A 17,292-nucleotide genomic window follows, 5' to 3' on the forward strand; every position below is an offset into this window, starting at 1 on the left:
AAATGCTACCCTTTTACTGTGTACACTGGAATGCCTGCTCTGTGGGCAACAGATTTGCTTTCATTTTAAAATCTTTTCCTTTCCCACTCCTTCCCTTTCCTGGCTCATTCCTGATGACATAGCTTTCCTAGCTACCCTTTCTAGAACTGGTTGAACTTGTATTCATTCTCCCCAATTTCACAGTTGAGATGGAAGAATAAGAATACTTCTTGTATTTTATTGCTACTATCATTCTATAATCTCTGATTTCATGAAATTCACATCTACCACTCAAATTCCTAATAGCTGCTATCTACAGATTTCCATGATACTCCCATTTGTTCTTCAATAGATTTAGTTCCTAGTTTACAATCTTCCCTCCTCAATTCCTGCCCTATATTGATATTCCCTCACTCTTATCTCCCAATTTATCAGTTTACTCATTTCCTATAACTTTCTTCATTCTATCTTAGCACACATAAAGATGATCATACCCTTGATCTTGCCATCACCCATAAATGTAGCGATTCCATGTTAAGGAACTCTAAAATACCCTTATCTTACCAAAGTCTATTGACTTTCCTCTTTCTGCCTTTCATTACCAATCCTGCTCTTTGTTCACATCATTGCCCCCAGTCCCTCAAGTTCTTTCCCTGGTCATTACCACTGCTCTAACCACAGCTTTCCCCATGCTGACAACTTAGTGAGCCAGTTCTACTCTGTACTATCTTCTGAAGTCCTTTGCTACCTTATCATAGGGCTATTTGTGCCTTACAAAGCCCCAGTCTTAGATCACTCCTACCATCCACTGTCTCTGCACTTATACATGTGCTGATGAACAAAGGTGGAGAAAATCATAATCATCCTGGCTGGATCCACTACAATTCTATGTTACCCATCCTCAAATGGACCCTCACTGCTTCTACCTAATTATCTCACTATCCCACTCAATAGATGGCTCTTTCAAATCTTTACATTTCTTCTCAAACATCCCATAGCTCCCTCTCCCTCAAACTTCTCAGTTGAATACCTTGCCTCATATTTTACTGAAAATATTCAGATCATTTTCTAAGATCTATCTTTCCTTCCCTCATTATTTCAAATCAACCAAATGCATCCTACCACTATCTTTTCTTTTATTCATCTTTCATGATGATATAGCCCTTCTCTCTGTCAAGGCTTATTACAATAGCCTGCTACTTGTCATAAGTCTTTCCCTATTCCACTCCATTCTCCCCTCAGCTACCATACTTAATTTTTCTGAAGTACAAGTTCAGTCATATCACTTCCTTATTTAATAAAATGTAATGATTCCCTATCATCTCCAGGATCAAATATAAAATCCTCCAACAAACATAACCTGGCTCCCTTCTACATTTTGTCTTTTTATACCCTCCCTTCTCTCCTCCCTGCTAGACTTTGATCCAGTGATGGAGTTTTGTTTTCTGTTCCTAGAATAAGACTCCAGATAGTTTCACAGGCTGTCCTTCATGCCTAGAAGGCTTTCCCTTCTGATCTCTGCCTCCTGGCCTCCTTCAAGTCCCAGCTAAAATCCAGTCTTCTATAGCAATCTCTTTCAATCTCTTAACTCTAGTGCCTGTTTCTATTTAGCCTGTTATCTAGTTTTGGGGTTTTTTTCAGTTCATAGTTGTTTGCAAGTTATCTCTCCCATTTGATTGTAAGATGCTCAAAGGCAAGGATTTCAAAGACTTTTTTGTCTGTCTTTGTATCCCAAGCCCTTGTTACAGTGCCTGGTACATAGTAGGCACTTAAATGTTTATTGACTATTCTTCACATTGGTCATGTCTTATAGCACAATAATATTCCATTCTATTTGTGTACCACAATTTGCTTAGCCATTTCCTAATTGATTGGCATCCACTTTGTTTCTAATTCTTTGTTATCATAATAAGTGCTGCTATATAAATATTTTGGTATTTATGGGAGTGGTGATAGACTTTTTTTTATAATGGCTTAGTAAGAACTGGATGGTACTTCAGGTATTAGCTTGTCTAATTCTTTGATTTTGCAGGAAAAAAAACCCAGATTTATCAAGGTGAACTAAATTGCTTCAGGTTAGGCAGCTAAGTTAATAGCGGAAACTGAGCTAGAACTAAAATTTCTAAACTTGATGTTTTTTATATTGTGTCCCACTGGTCATCTTCATGCCTAGTGAATAAACAATTATAGGCATAACTGGGATCTTAGACACACTGAACAATTTTAAGAGTTTTAAGAATAAACCACAAATAATTTTTTTTAAAATGCAGAGTAGGTCCCATAAGATTGTATACAAAAACTATTTGTATTAAAGTAATTAATTTCTTTTATTAAAGTCACTGCCTATGTTGCTGTCTAGTGACTACCTTGAAAAATTGCATCCATAAAGCCTAGAACCATTCACTATCAGTGAAAAAGTATGCTCCCTCCCTCCCCATTCTCCAACAACAACAACAACAACAAAGCTAATACTTTCAGCTCTCAAATATTACCACACTCTTTGGATTTCAGTTTTCCTCTAACCTTCTTAGAAGAAAATTGGCCTTTTGCAAGTTCTTTTGTGTGTAAAAAATGGGGGAAAACAATTTTTCTTTCAAAAAAAAATCCTTGCATATCAGATGACCAGTTAGTTGCTCTTGCAATGGTGAAGACTGTGTTAATCAGTAAGCTGTCTGTGTGTGTGTGTGTGTGTGTGTGTGTGTATGTATGTATGTGTGTGTACGTGCATACACGTGCACTAACAGTATGCCAGGTGCTATAGGAGACACTGAGGAAACAAAAAGCAACAATAGTCCCTGACTTTAAGGAGCAGTGGATACCTGGAGTTATGGCACTCATTTTCCTTTGGCCATATAACTGCTATGACAGAATTAAGATTAATTGCTGTAGAGTTCTGGGTCAAATTGGCAAAAGAGAATTGTTCTCTTTGCTTGAAAATCAGGAGATGGGAACAGGTTACCAGGATGGACTCTGAAACATGTAGATCCCATTTTGAGTTCAGGCAGACAATACAAAAAGGAACATGGTCAAGAACACTGAAATCATCCCATGTAAAATTGGTAACACTTTGTTTGCCTTCTTAAAGGGAAGGGAAAGGAGGCAGGGAAAGAATTTGCAACTCAAAATTGAAGTTAAAATGTTTTTATATGTAATTGGGAAATTTAATGAAGTTATATGATGGAATATTTGTATCTGTAGGGTATAGAATTCCCTTACAAAGGGAACTCTTGATTGCCACTGCTCCCCTCTCCCAACCAAAGGGACATCCCCAACCAAGAGGCAAGCTAATTTTAAGGTCCAGAGTTCCCCAAGCAAGGGAACTTTGGGCCCTCTCACTCCACCCCCTCAATTAGGAAGAATACTTAAGAAAAAGACAGGAAGCTCCCTTATGATTATATAAGTAGTTTAATAATCATATACATTACTTACATAGGGGCTAGCTGAGTTGGCTGCCAGTTGAGTCAATGTGTTTGTATCCCTGCAAAGACCCCCGCCTCACCAAAAGCCCATGGGAATTATAGAAATTAAAGGGAGAAGGAGCTATAAAGCATCATGTATACATTAATGCAGTTTAGCTAATGTTTTTTGTTGTTGTCTGGGAACTGGACTTGATTCCCAGATCTTGAGCATCAGACCAGTGTAGGTGATTAGATGTTTAGACATGCAAGGCCATGTGATGGTCATTTCGAATAAGTTCCCAGGCACACACCAGATTACTTGCAGGATATTGTGTTCTTGTAATAGTTTTCACTTCCTTTAGTATGGTTTTTACTAATAGGACACCATATTTCACCCCTGAGAGCCACCCATATATTCTTTCTGAATATCTTCCACAAGGTCTCTGGAGGCAGTTCTACACTACACTTTTGGATACTGCCAGGAAGGATCATTCCATTTGTAGGCACAAACTGCATAAGCAATACAAGCACAGGTATTGTTTTCATACAACCAGTAAGAAAATTACCACAATTGTTGCAATTTTCTTCCATTCTATCCCTAGGCAGGTGAAAAAAGAATCCGTGGCATATGGTAATATAATAATGACTACCAACCCATTTCCAATGTCCATTTAATCACCAGATTTCATCTTGGAGTTCAGATATCCCATGTACGGTTTGGTCCTTAGAACCTCTTTTTTAGGGAGCAATCTGGAAGATGTATTGTTTGCAGGGGCAGTTCTTCCATAAAATTATTTTTTCTGGTTCCAGAACCCATGCCAGGGTAATTTTTTACAACATTATCCCTTGCACTCGCTTCTGTTCCAGTTTTTCTCCTCCCTCCCTCCTCCTCCCCACAACAGATGTCAAGCAGTCCTATACATGTTAAATATGTCACAGTATATTCTAGATACAATATACGTATGAAAAACCGAACAGTTCTCTGATTGCACAGGAAGAATTGGATTCAGAAGGTATAAATAACTCGGGAAGAAAAACAAAAATGCAAGCAGTTTATATTCATTTCCCAGTGTTCTTTCTTTGAGTGGAGCTGCTTCTGTCAATCCTTGATCAATTGAAACTGAGTTAGATCTCTTTGTCGAAGAAATCCACTTCCATCAGAATACATCCTCACACAATATTGTTGTTGAGGTATAAAATGTGCAGATTACTTCCTGCAAAAATCTCTTATAAAACAGATCTTACTACAAGTTAGCATAGCCTCTTAAAATTTACTAATTCTAGTTCATGTTGTGAAAACTAACAGTTCTAATTAGAACTCATAGTTCTAATCTAATCAGTGGCAAAATTAAAAGAGGGAAGGCCAAACTACAACCCAGAGTTTATCTGAAACTTTAGGGAATTTAGGTCTTTGCATGTCCCATTAGAATCATCTACATTTGACATACAGGATTATCTGATCTTGTTGCTTTTTCAAAATTTTCTACTCTGATTTCATTTTCTTTTGGAGGATCAGATGTTATTGAGGATTCAATCCTATACATGAAAGCATGAGTAGCAACGTTCTTGCAGGTAGAGGCTTTTCATCCTTAGGTTCAATGATTACACAAATAAATTTACTTATAAGAATAGGTTGACTTTTTTCTAGTTATAATGAAAAGACTTGGGAGAGTACTATTTTACTTTCAAAATGGTGCATATCAACTAAGTTATTTATGAGAAAACATATTTGTGCCATAAGATACACAGTACAAATAAATGTTATTTCTACACTGGTAATAAACTTAAATAAAATTGACTTTTTCATTTATGTAACACAAAATATTCCATAAGTTACATCCCTCTAAGAAAACTGATTGCACTAAAATTTTCTTCTCTAAACCATATGGAAGATGTTTCTGATTTAAATCTCACAAATAATAGAGTAACAGCTAGGTCCCACAAATAGTTGCATTAATACTTAATTATTCTTACATCATTTTGAAGCATTTAAGAAGCTTATTTCATATAAGCATATACCTTTGTTAACAGGCAGATGATTAGATCAAATATGCATTTACCTAATTATTTAGGATATGGAATGACTACACAGATTGAAAACAGCAAGATCTCACATACTTTGTATTTTGCTCCTATCTTCCATTGATACTCTCCTCCATTTATAGAAATTTGCTATAAAAAAGAAAGAAAAAAGCAAGTACATAATTATAATAGCATCAAACTGGTCCTTCAGGCTCAATCCTAAGGGGCACATATATAGCAAGTTAAGGCATTCTTAGCTGTTTGACTTTAAGTAAGTCACAGTTGACAACTAACCATGCTGCAACAATTTCACCTTATAGCCAGACTCAGGAATAATCAGGTGGTAAACATTTCTGTTCAAAGGAACACAATAGGGAAACTGAACCAGAAGGATCCCACTTCAGGCTAGACCAAAGGTTTGCCTCTTATCTTTTGCTCATATATAGACCTCCACCTATAATAGTTCAGGATCACATTCTTCTGAGTAGCTTAAATGGTGGAATACTCACTTAATGATTATCAGATAATTATACCTGAATTCAAAACTCAAAACTTTACTAGTTACAGTTCCAAGAGACTTTACCTCAAATATCAAGTTTTATTTATAACAGCTTAGGGGTGTAAAATGATTTTTATTCTCATGAGGTTGCAATAAGCAATAAGCAGTTTACCAAGACTTGCACACATAAGAGATTTCATTTAACATCTTTAATTTGTTTTTCTTCTAAAGTTTAAATTCATCCTGGTATAAAGATGAATCATTAGAAATCACTTCTTTGTAATAAACAGGCTTGTATTTTTTCAGTAAACCCATTCCTTTTTGTTGGAACCATATAATCCAAACAAGCTCTTTCCCCAGGGATGATGACCTTGCTCATATAGTTTCACAAAAACTATCATGTTTACAAATTAGGGGGAATTGATAGGGACTCCAGAGAAGGGGCTGATCCTGCTGCCCCTACCTGCCCACCTCATCTATCCTTAGAGCTATTATGCTCTTTGACCTCCCCACTACCTCCCCTTTGACCTCTCCTGTGAAGCGGGGAAAACTGCACACCCTGATACTCCAATGTGGACTGCTCTGAATAAGCATAGAAAATCCAGATATGGCTTTAATTTCATCTCCTCCTTTCCACACACAGTCCTCCCCGCTTTTCCATAATTTGTACAGTTTTTATTGAGTCTCAATACTCAGTAGTAGACCCAAATGATAGAATTTTTATTCCCCAAGCTATTGTAGCTCTGGGAGTTCTCATGGGGGCTTAGGTTTTTCCCTTCTGTTTCCTTAAATAAGCTCTTTTGTTTTAGGGAGGAAACGAGACTGTTCTTAAAATTCAAATAGAACACAACTTGTTACTCCTATAAATGAGTCATAATTTACAGTCAAGTTTCTAATTTTATCACACACCAGTTTAAAAATTATTGAAAATTAATCAACAATTAACTTTTGTTTGTAAGACTCTAAATTCTTTTTTTTTAAATTAAAGCTTTTTATTTTCAAAACATGCATGGATAATTTTTAACATTGACCCTTGAAAAACCTTGTGTTCCAATTCCCCCTCCCCTTCCCTCACTCCCTCTTCTAGATGGCAAGTAACACAATATATATATATATATATATATATAAACATAGTAGAAATATATGTTAAATCCAATATATGCATACATATTTATACAATTACCTTGCTGCACAAGAAAAATCAGATCAAAAAGGAAAAAATAAGAAAATAAGATGCGAGCAAACAACAACAAAAAGCGTGAAAATGCTGTGTTCGACATGTTGTGATCCACACTCAGTTGCCACAGTTTTCTCTCTGGGTACAGATGGCTCTCTTCATTAAAAGATCATTGGAACTAGCCTCAGTGACCTCATTATTGAGGAAAGCCACTTCCATCAGAAGTAATCATTGTATAGTATTGTTACCGTGTATAATGATCTCCTGATTCTGCTCACATCACTCAGCATCAGTTCATGTAAGTCTCTCCAGGCCTCTCTGAAATCATCCTGCTGGTCATTTCTTATGGAACAATAATATTCCATAACTTTCATATTCCATAACTTATTCAGTCATTCCCTAACTGATGGGCATGCACTTAGTTTCCAGTTTCTTGCCAGTACAAAAAGGGCTGCCACAAACATCTTTAGTATCTCTTTGGGATACAGGCCCAGTAGAAACACTGGTAGATCAAAGGGTATGTATAATTGATATCTCTTTGAGCATAGTTCCAAATTGATTATAAAAGTAGCTGTCTGGGGCAGCTGCTAAATAGTTCCTACAAAGATCCATTTTGGAGATTTATGACAAAAAAGACCAGAATTCAATGGAAAATTTGACACACAAGATTCAGGAGAACCTGAATAAGGTAAATATTAAAGACCAATTATTAGGAACCCAATAAGGTCAACCTGTTTACTTATGTGTGAAAATGTTATTTGTACTCTTAAGAATTTATCATAATATGGATATTTTGAAAGATAGAAGACTTGGGGTTAAGTTGAGTTAAAAATAAAATTGGGTAGAGCAAGGTAAAATGGAGCAATTATATAAATGAAGCATCAATTGGAGAATGGCTATAGTGGAATCAGGTAAAGGTGGAGGTCTGGTATTGCTGGAACCTTATTCTCATCAGAACTAGGTTAAAGATAGAGTAATATATATACATATACATATACATATATATAAGAGTATGAGTCTTCTAAACTTATAAAGAAATAAGAGAATGAGGGGACAGGATAAGGAAATGACTTTTAGAAGGATATATAGATCAAGAAGTAAGAGTGTAGGAAAATGGGTTAGGGAGATAATGGTTGGAATTAAGTCATACCTCTGAAGAAGGAAAATGTAAAAAGAGAAGGTGAGAAGGATAATAGAAAAATAGTAATTATAGTACTAATAATTATAACTTTGAAAGTAAATGGGATGAATCCTACTCATAAAATGGAAGTGGTAACAAAATGGATTTAAAAATCTAAATCTGACAGTATGATGTTTACAAGAAACACATTTTAAAATAAGAGATATACACAGAGTTAAAGAACTAGAATAGAAATTATTATGCTTTAGCTGAGGTAAAAAACCAAAAACCAAATAAAAACCCACTACTATCATCATCAACAAAAAAACTCAAAATCTGAGACTCAGGATCAGAAATAGTAAGGTATTTTAGATAGTAACCTTGTCTTCTAATACCAAGTTCAATGTTCTAATAGTTATTAAGTGCTTATCATGTGCAAAATCCAGTGACATAATAGTGAATGCTGGAAGTACAATACTTAGGTAAGACACAGTCCCTACCTTCATGGAACTTACAATCCACTATGCCATATTGAATACACCCTACCTCAAGGTGGTTGACATGTGTTCCCCATTACTCTCATTCTATCATATTCAGACTTTTCTTTTTCTTTACCTGATAGAGTGTGCTGGTAAGTATTTATTTAAAAATCAACTGTCCAATAAAACACACACACACACACACACACACACACACACACACACACACACAGAAGACACTATTAACATTTTCTCTATCATTTTCTTAGTCAAAATTACACAAAACAGGTGTAAATAGATTGAAATTTTAACAATCAGCTCTCTAGAAGGTTCAAGCTTGCTCTGTTACATACACCCCTATCTGATAGTTACATGGTATATTGGGTAAAGAAAAAGAAAAGTTATTGGGAAAAGAAAGGTATAAGTGGAATCAGAAAGGGTCATTTTGTAATTTCACATATTAGTTTACATATATTTCCTTCTCATTTGGACATATAGATATATACATAAATACATATATACCTCTATGTGGGTTCTCTCCTTGTCTCCCTCATGTGGATGCTAAATTATCCCATAAAAACTTGTTTGGAGATGCCTTTGCCACCACATATACAAAGTAAAATGGATAGGAAAAACTAATCACGTCTACATTTTGAAACTCTTAGAATTCACAGAAATACCTCTCATTACAATTACTGTAGAATTGTCCTGATTTTGTTACTATTAGTCAAAATAGTTTATACTTCAATATTTTAAGACTTCATGATATAAGGCTGTTTTCCTTGATTCTTTACAAGGATTCTTAACTTGGATTCTGTGAACTTGGATTTTTTTTTAAGCTTGATACCTATATGTCAACATAATTGTTTTCTTTCATAATTCTATCTATTTTATATTTTTAAAAAGCTTATCCTGAGAAGGGATAAAGATCCCTTTTTTTTGTTTGTTTGTTTGTTTGTTTTGTTTTTACCAGATATTAAAGAAGCTTATGACACACACACACACAAAGGCAAAAAGGATTCTGATTTGGTATTTTGGTTTTTATATTACTTTTTACAATTAAATTTTATTTTATTTTCAGATCTACATTTTTCTCCCTTCTTCTCCCCCAAATTTGAGAAAGGAAAAAAAGGAAGGAAACCAAATATATTTAGTCATACAAAATATCAGTAGGTAGATTTTAATGGTTGCTCTAGCCAACACTATTGGATATCTCAAGGAAATAATAAAGGAGGGAAAAGGATCTACATGTGCAAAAATATTTGTAACGGCTCTTTTTGTGATGGCAAAGAATTGGAAAATGAATAGATGCCCATCAATTGGGGAATGGCTAAATAAGTTATGACATATGAATAAGTTATGGTATATGGTATATGGAATATTATTGTTCTATAAGAAATGATGAACATAATGACTTCAGAAAAGCTTAGAAAGATTTATATGAACTGATGCTAAGTGAGACAAGCAGAACCAGGAATATATTGTACACAGTAACAGCAAGATTGTGCAGTGATCAATTATGAAAGACTTCTCAGCAGTTCTCAGCGGTTTAGTGATCCAAAGCAATCCCAATAAACTTTGCATGGAAAACGGCATCTGCATCTAGAGAAAACTATGGATATTGAATTTATAAACATATGCTGTTTACTTTTTTCACTTTTTCTTCTTTTTTTTTTCTCTTGTGGTTTTCCCCTTTTGTTACTTTTCTCTCCCAACATGATTCATAAGGAAATGTGTTTAAAAAAATGTTCCTGTATAACCAGGAAAAAAATAAAACAATTTAAAAAAAGAGCTGCTGTGGCCAAATAATACATCATTCTACAACCAACTTGATAATAAAACTTTCTGAATTTAGTTAGTTTGGCCCCCAAATTGTAGGCATATAATCTGTCTGTATTTGAAACCTATCTAGCCTTGGCAGATCTTCAAAACTGTTTTCTCCAGACATAGTATTTAAGAATTCATGACACAAAGCATTGGAGAAATTGTTTTACTTTCACCCTTTCCTAATCTTGGTCAACTTAATTTCACAATGTTCTCTACATTCACATCTTATCCTTTTGTCCTATATCTTACTCCTCATGTCTTGCAATTTACATCCTGAATTACTATCTGCCTCCTCTGCTCTTGCTTACATACTGCTGAGTGATGCTGAATGAAGAAAGTCACACAACAGGGTTCATTACAAATTTATGTTATTGAATTTCAGCTGGATTCCCACTGCCAAGGCACTTCTTTTACTTTTGATTGAGTTTTTATTTTTAGTCTCCATGGTAGCCGTACCAAACCTTCTTTTCTCTTCATAAACCACTTATATTCTCCTTTCTTCTCCTTCTCAGGAGAGCCTTTTATTTCATACCACATTCAACAAATTGAAGCCATCCATCTCAAGATTCTTTTATACCCTCCCCCCCCACAATTTCATACTTTGTCACTTCAACATCACCATTGGCCATTAAAAAAAAAAATCCCAGTCTTGTGCTCTCTCTCACCAATGCTAACCCTCTGCGTGTAGGAACTTGGTCCCCACAGTCTTAATTTCCATCTTGTTTCTTCCCTCTCAAATTTTAATATCTTGTGATGCACTAGTATCTATCCGATTAGCACATATCTGCCTAGTTGGCTTTCTTCCTTAAAAATCCTTTCTTAGACAATATCATCTTTAAATGTTATCTGTATCTTTACTCTTTTTCAAAGCCAAACTCGTGTGAAAAGCTTTATACACTTTTTGCCTTCATTTCTTGTCCCTTCTCTTCTCAAACTCTTGCAATCTGGTGTCTAACTTCATCATTAGAATGAAGATGTTCACTCCCATTGATCGATGATCAAATCTTAATTGCCAAGGCATATGATGACTTGGAAAAGTTAATCACTGAAATTAATATCTATGAATCAGATTTGGATATCCTTGTGACTCAGTTGTAGAGTCGATTAGATTTTAGGTGCCTTAATTTTTTTGATTCATACATTTTATTTTTTATTTTTAATAATAGCTTTTTATTTTCAAAATACATGCAAAAATAGTTTTCAACATTCACCCTTGAAAAACCTTGTTTTCCAATTTTTTTTTCCTTCTCTTCCTCACTCCCTCCTCTAGACATCAAGTAATCCAATATAGGTTAAATATATACGATTCTTCTAAACATATTTCCACATTTATCATGATGCATAAGAAAAATCAGATCAAAAAGGAAAAAAGAGAAAGGAAAAAAAGCAAGCAAACAACAAAAAGGTGACTATATTATGACCCACATTCAGTGTCCATAGTCCTCTTTCTGGATACAGATGGCTCTCTCCATCACAAGCCTATTAGAATTTATCCAAATCATGTCATCGTTGAAAAAAGCAAAGTCCATCCCAGTTGATCATCACACACTCTTGCTGTTGCTGTGTACAATGTTCTTTTGGTTCGGCTTACTTCACTTAGCATTAGTTCATGTAAGTCTTTATGAAATCCTGATTATTTCTTATGGAACAATAATATTCCATTACATTCATATACCATAACTTATTTAGCCATTCCCCAATTGAGGGGCATCCACTCAATTTCCAGTTTCTTGCCATCACAAAAAGGGCTGCTACAAACATTTTTATACATATGAGTTCTTTTCCCTTTCTATGATCTCTTGGAGTTACAGACCTGCTGTATCACTGCTGGATCAAAGGATATTCATATTTTGATAGCTCTTTGGGCATAGTTTCAAATTGCTCTCCAGAATAGTTGGATCATTTCACAACTCCACCAACAATGCATTAAGTGTTCCAATTTTCCCACATTCCCTCCAACATTTATCATGATCTTTTCCTGTCATTTTAGCCAATCTTGAGAGGTATATAATGGGTATCCTAATTTTAAAGGCTACAAGATGGTCTTTCCCTTCATGGAGATAAGAAAGATGAGTCAGCTTGGTCAGGAAATATTTTACACTGGGGCTCTGGTATTAAATGGCATCTGACAGTGGACTTTGCAGAGATTGTTCATTCAATTCTGTATTTTCTCTATTGCTATGGATTCTGGAGATCACCTATTGACAGTCAGTGTGATGTATAACCCATCCTTGCCTTTCTTATAAACCAAACACAGTCTTAGTTTAATTTGTGTCACTGGACCTTTTGTAACCACCAAACTGTGTAAGAAGATGATCTGATTGTAGGATTTGTCTTTGGTCACTGAGTGTTCATTGATCTCTTATTATTGACAACTGCTGGCCTTGCTAATAAATAGATTATTCTCAGATTGTGATTTGTGCCTGAGATTCTCTTCATCTCAGATTTTTATCAAGACATCCTTTCTCTGTTTTCATTCTTCTTAATTTCTGCTGCATACAACACTAGAACACTCTCTCCCAAATGCTTTTGCTTCCCTGAATTTTCATGCTACTGCTCTTTCTAGATTCTCTTCCTACTTGTCTATCTACCCTCTCTCTCTCTCTCTCTCTCTCTCTCTCTCTCTCTCTCTCTCTCTCTCTCTCTCTCTCTCTCTCTTCTCTCTCACTATCTCATTTCTCTGTCTTTCATCCTCTCTCTTTTTCTCACTTGTCTCTTTGTCTCTGTTCTCTCTGTCATCTTCCTGTCCCGCTCTTTTATTATGTCTGTTCTTCAAGGCTCTCTCTTGTGTCTCAATGATCTCAATTCTCATGGATTTAGTTATCTTTTGGGAGATGACTTCCAGATCTACATAAACTGACTCTAATCTCTCCCTTGAAACAGAGGCCACTCAGTGAATGTTTCACATTGGATATTCCTGGGATGGTATATTTTTTCCTGGAGGTTTGTTCCCATCTGTACTTTGAACTGGAAATGTATGAAATCTCTCAGGCCGGGATAAGGGCCAAGTTCTATTTTCATGCCTACTTGATCTGGGAGGCAGTAGTAACTTGTAATCTCCTTCCCATGGAGAAAAAAATGAGTTAAGGGATCTTGTTCTCACCTGCCATGTATTCTGGAGCCATGCTTCTATCTTCATGGGATGACAGATGGTTTTGGGGAGACATTCCAAATGTCTCATCTCATGAGTAGCTGGGGACATGGATTACCTGCACATAGGCCACAGGACTGTCATATTCATTCTCATTCTCTCTCTCTCTCTCTCTCTCTCTCTCTCTCTCTCTCAAGTTACTCTTTGGGGTTAAGTGACTTGCCAGGGTCACCTAGCTAGGAAGTGTTAAGTATATGAGCTCAGATTTGAACTCAGGTCCTCCTGACTTCAGGGCTGGTTCTCTATCCAGGGTAGCACCTAGCTGCTCCCTAGTTCTTCTTTGGTCAGTCTTCTGCCTGGTTACATTCCAGTGATAGAAGGGAGGCAGCATTGTAAATAGAAAGGTACCTTGGGCCCTTCCTCATCCAAGACCATCCAAAGCTTCATGGGGCCCATGAATATGTGCCTCTGCTCTTTGCTTTGGTATTTGTTCTTTAATTTTAGCTGGAAATGATTAGACCTCATGAAATTTTGTCCTTGTGAATTTTGAAAGATCAAGAGAGCAAAACACTCAGAGATCTAGGACTGAAGTCCATGGTGGGGTTTATATCCAGCCAATCTAGATTTGGGACTCAAGGCTCTAGAAAGGATCAACCTTCAGGAACTAGTCCAATGGTTTCCAAGACAAGCTCTCAATCCATCAAAAATGGCACATTTGCATGAACTTAGTGGGATCCACTATCTAGAGACTGCATTAAGTCTGAATCTACTCTTCCTAGAAAATTAGATTCCATAGAGAAGAGTGTACCCTGCTCTGGATTAGTGATGTGTGTGGGAGAAAATGGGATGTTTATATTTCTTTTCTTACTAAAATTTCAAAATAAATGTCCTTTGGAAAGGTAATTAAATTTCATTAGTTAATGAATTAGTTATTGGCAGTTAATAGTAAAGGATCGGGAATCACTTAAGAATGGAGACTAAGCTAATATTAGAAAAGATATAACCAGAGGTATATTTAGAATGTTGAGGAGCAGAAGTTGCTTTGGGAAATTGAAACCAGAGAGCCACTTGTACATCTACCACTAAATACTGATCAGTGTAAATAATGAACCACATTATTCAATGTGCATTATTCAAAATTATCATTATATATAAAATATGGCAATAGGTATCAGTCTAATGGAAAAATGCATTGAAAATTTTTTTAATGTTTTTCCATTTGTTAATATTACAGTAGAAGATAACAAAAATATATTTTTGGTTCTAGTATGTCACAAAGTAATAGAGTAGTTACAGAAAGAGAAAATTTTTTAAATTATTGAAAGCTACACATAAAGATAAGCATACACTGAGGATATGACAAAAACATTTTTAAAATATAGCTATGTAGAGTGAACAAATGTTCACTCTTGTTTCAAATCTTTATATGCACACATGTGTGAAGAATTTTCTTCACATCTCTGTGTATTTGTATTCTCAGATGATGAACTGAGAATGACCTGGAGTTTTATCAAAAATCAGCAGTGCTTTAAATGCAATACCAATATCCTTGCAATATTTTTTTAGTGACTAGGATAAAATAATTGAATAAAAGCCCAGTCTTTGAATATAGTTTTAGTCACCCATGCTTTCCCTATTTGACTACAAACAACTGGAACTTATTGATAGCTATAGCCTCTCAGAGTGAAAGGGTTTTAAGATTGTCACACAAGCATTGGTTTTAATTTAAAATCCTGTCTGCATTTCCTCCCAATAAAAATGTCAGGCAATCTTTTGACACTTTAAATCCAGGTTGAGCCTTTTTTTTTTTTTTTTTTTTTTTTTAGAAATCTAAGTTCTGGAAGACATCCTTTCCTAGAATAATCCACACTAAAAATTTTTTGGTCAGTTTATCCAACTTCTTTATTTATTTTCTTCAAAACATCAGCATATTTTAACTGTCACAGTCTCATCTGCAATGACCACATCTCTAGTAATTTTAACATGTTTAACTAAACTTGATTTTTAAATATTACCAAACTAACCAACACTTGCAATAAAAATTTCTTCACCATCTCTTTCATTTCCATTTTCCTTCACTGCTTTAAATAAACTTGAAGGCTTTGTTGGAATGATTGCTCTGCTAAAAAGGGGTTATTTTTATTACAATCTTCAATCCATAAAGCTAAAAGATGCTCCATTTCTATTATTGTAAAACACATTCCTCAGTTTGCAAACCACAAAAAGCTGATGCAGTTTTATCTTTTTTCTACATGTTTTGTAATATTCTGTATTATAGATTCAGGCGTTCCAACCTTTCTCTATTTTAGAGTTACTATGACTACGTTTTTGCCATTCAATTACAAGTCTCATTTTTGTTGTAATGTAATTATAAGTCCCTTCTTTTTTGTGCTTTCAGTGTTTCTATTTAAAGCATGCTTCCTTTTGTCTAAGGGCTCTTTAAAAAATAACACAATTGTTGGTAATAGGGTATGCAGCAGCATATCACATCCATGTGAGATGATAGGAGAGTGTTGACTGATGAAGTACCAGAATATTAAAATAGTGAAATAGCTCATGTGAATCACAGTAATTGAATTTTGGTTCATATTAAATGCCAGCTCTATAATTTTATAATTTGCAGTAAATCAAATTTTGCATTATTCAAACTCATTATAACTGCTACCTAGCTGTACATCTACATTTACACTATCTGTATTGGTTTTCATGGCATCTAATTAGATGAAACAGTCTAATAATTTCTTTTCTTTCTTATTGGTGGTAAATTTACCTTTTTTATTTTTTAAATACTGATAATTTGTTTTTATTTCTTTTTAAGATTAATTTATCTATAGGTTTGTTTATTTTATTTTTGTTGTTTGCTACCCAAATCCAAAACTTAGTATTATGTATTATTATTATTTTGGTTTTTGATAATCTCTTCTTTGATTTTCAGGATTTTTATTTTGATATTTAGCTAGAAATTTTTATTTTTTTTTAACTTTTTAGTTGCTGTTGTTTTTAGTTTAATGGCCAATTTATCAATCAGCTCTTTATTATTGATGAAAATTTTTAGAATTGTAAAAGTTCCCCTAAGTAATACATTGGCTCCACTTCCAAAATTTTGGTATGTTTTGTTATTGTTTCATTATTGTTTCTATAACTTGTTCTTTGACTACCTATTCTTTAGGATTAGTTTCCAATGAATTTTCAATCTTTGTTTTAAAGGCCCTTTACTGAATATTGTTTTGTTGAATTCTGATTGGTAGATATCTTTAATATTTCTATTTTTTTGCATTTGTTTTCAGTATTTTAAAAGACCTAATAAATGGTCTATTTTTGTGAAGATGCCATGCATAACTAAAAAAATCTGAATACTCTTTCTGTTTTCATAATTATCTCCAGAGAACTATCATATTTAGCTTTTAGAAAATTTTATTTAAACCCTTCATCTCTTTTGTTATTGTGTAATATTTATCTTTGTCTCAAAGTGGTTTAAATTGAGATTTCCTCACTATTTCTTTTTACCTGTCTATTTCTTCCTGTAATTCATTTAACCTTTAAGAATTTATATGCTATGAAAAAGTGCTCTAAATCATTGTTAATCAGAGAACTGCAAATGAAGACAACTGAGATACCACTACACATCTCTCAGATTGGCTAAGGTAACAGGAAAAGATAATGATGAATGTTGGAAGGGATGTGGGAAACCTGGGACACT

The sequence above is a fragment of the Antechinus flavipes genome, chromosome 5 (assembly GCF_016432865.1).
Source record: "Antechinus flavipes isolate AdamAnt ecotype Samford, QLD, Australia chromosome 5, AdamAnt_v2, whole genome shotgun sequence".
NCBI classification, from domain to species: Eukaryota; Metazoa; Chordata; class Mammalia; order Dasyuromorphia; family Dasyuridae; genus Antechinus; species Antechinus flavipes.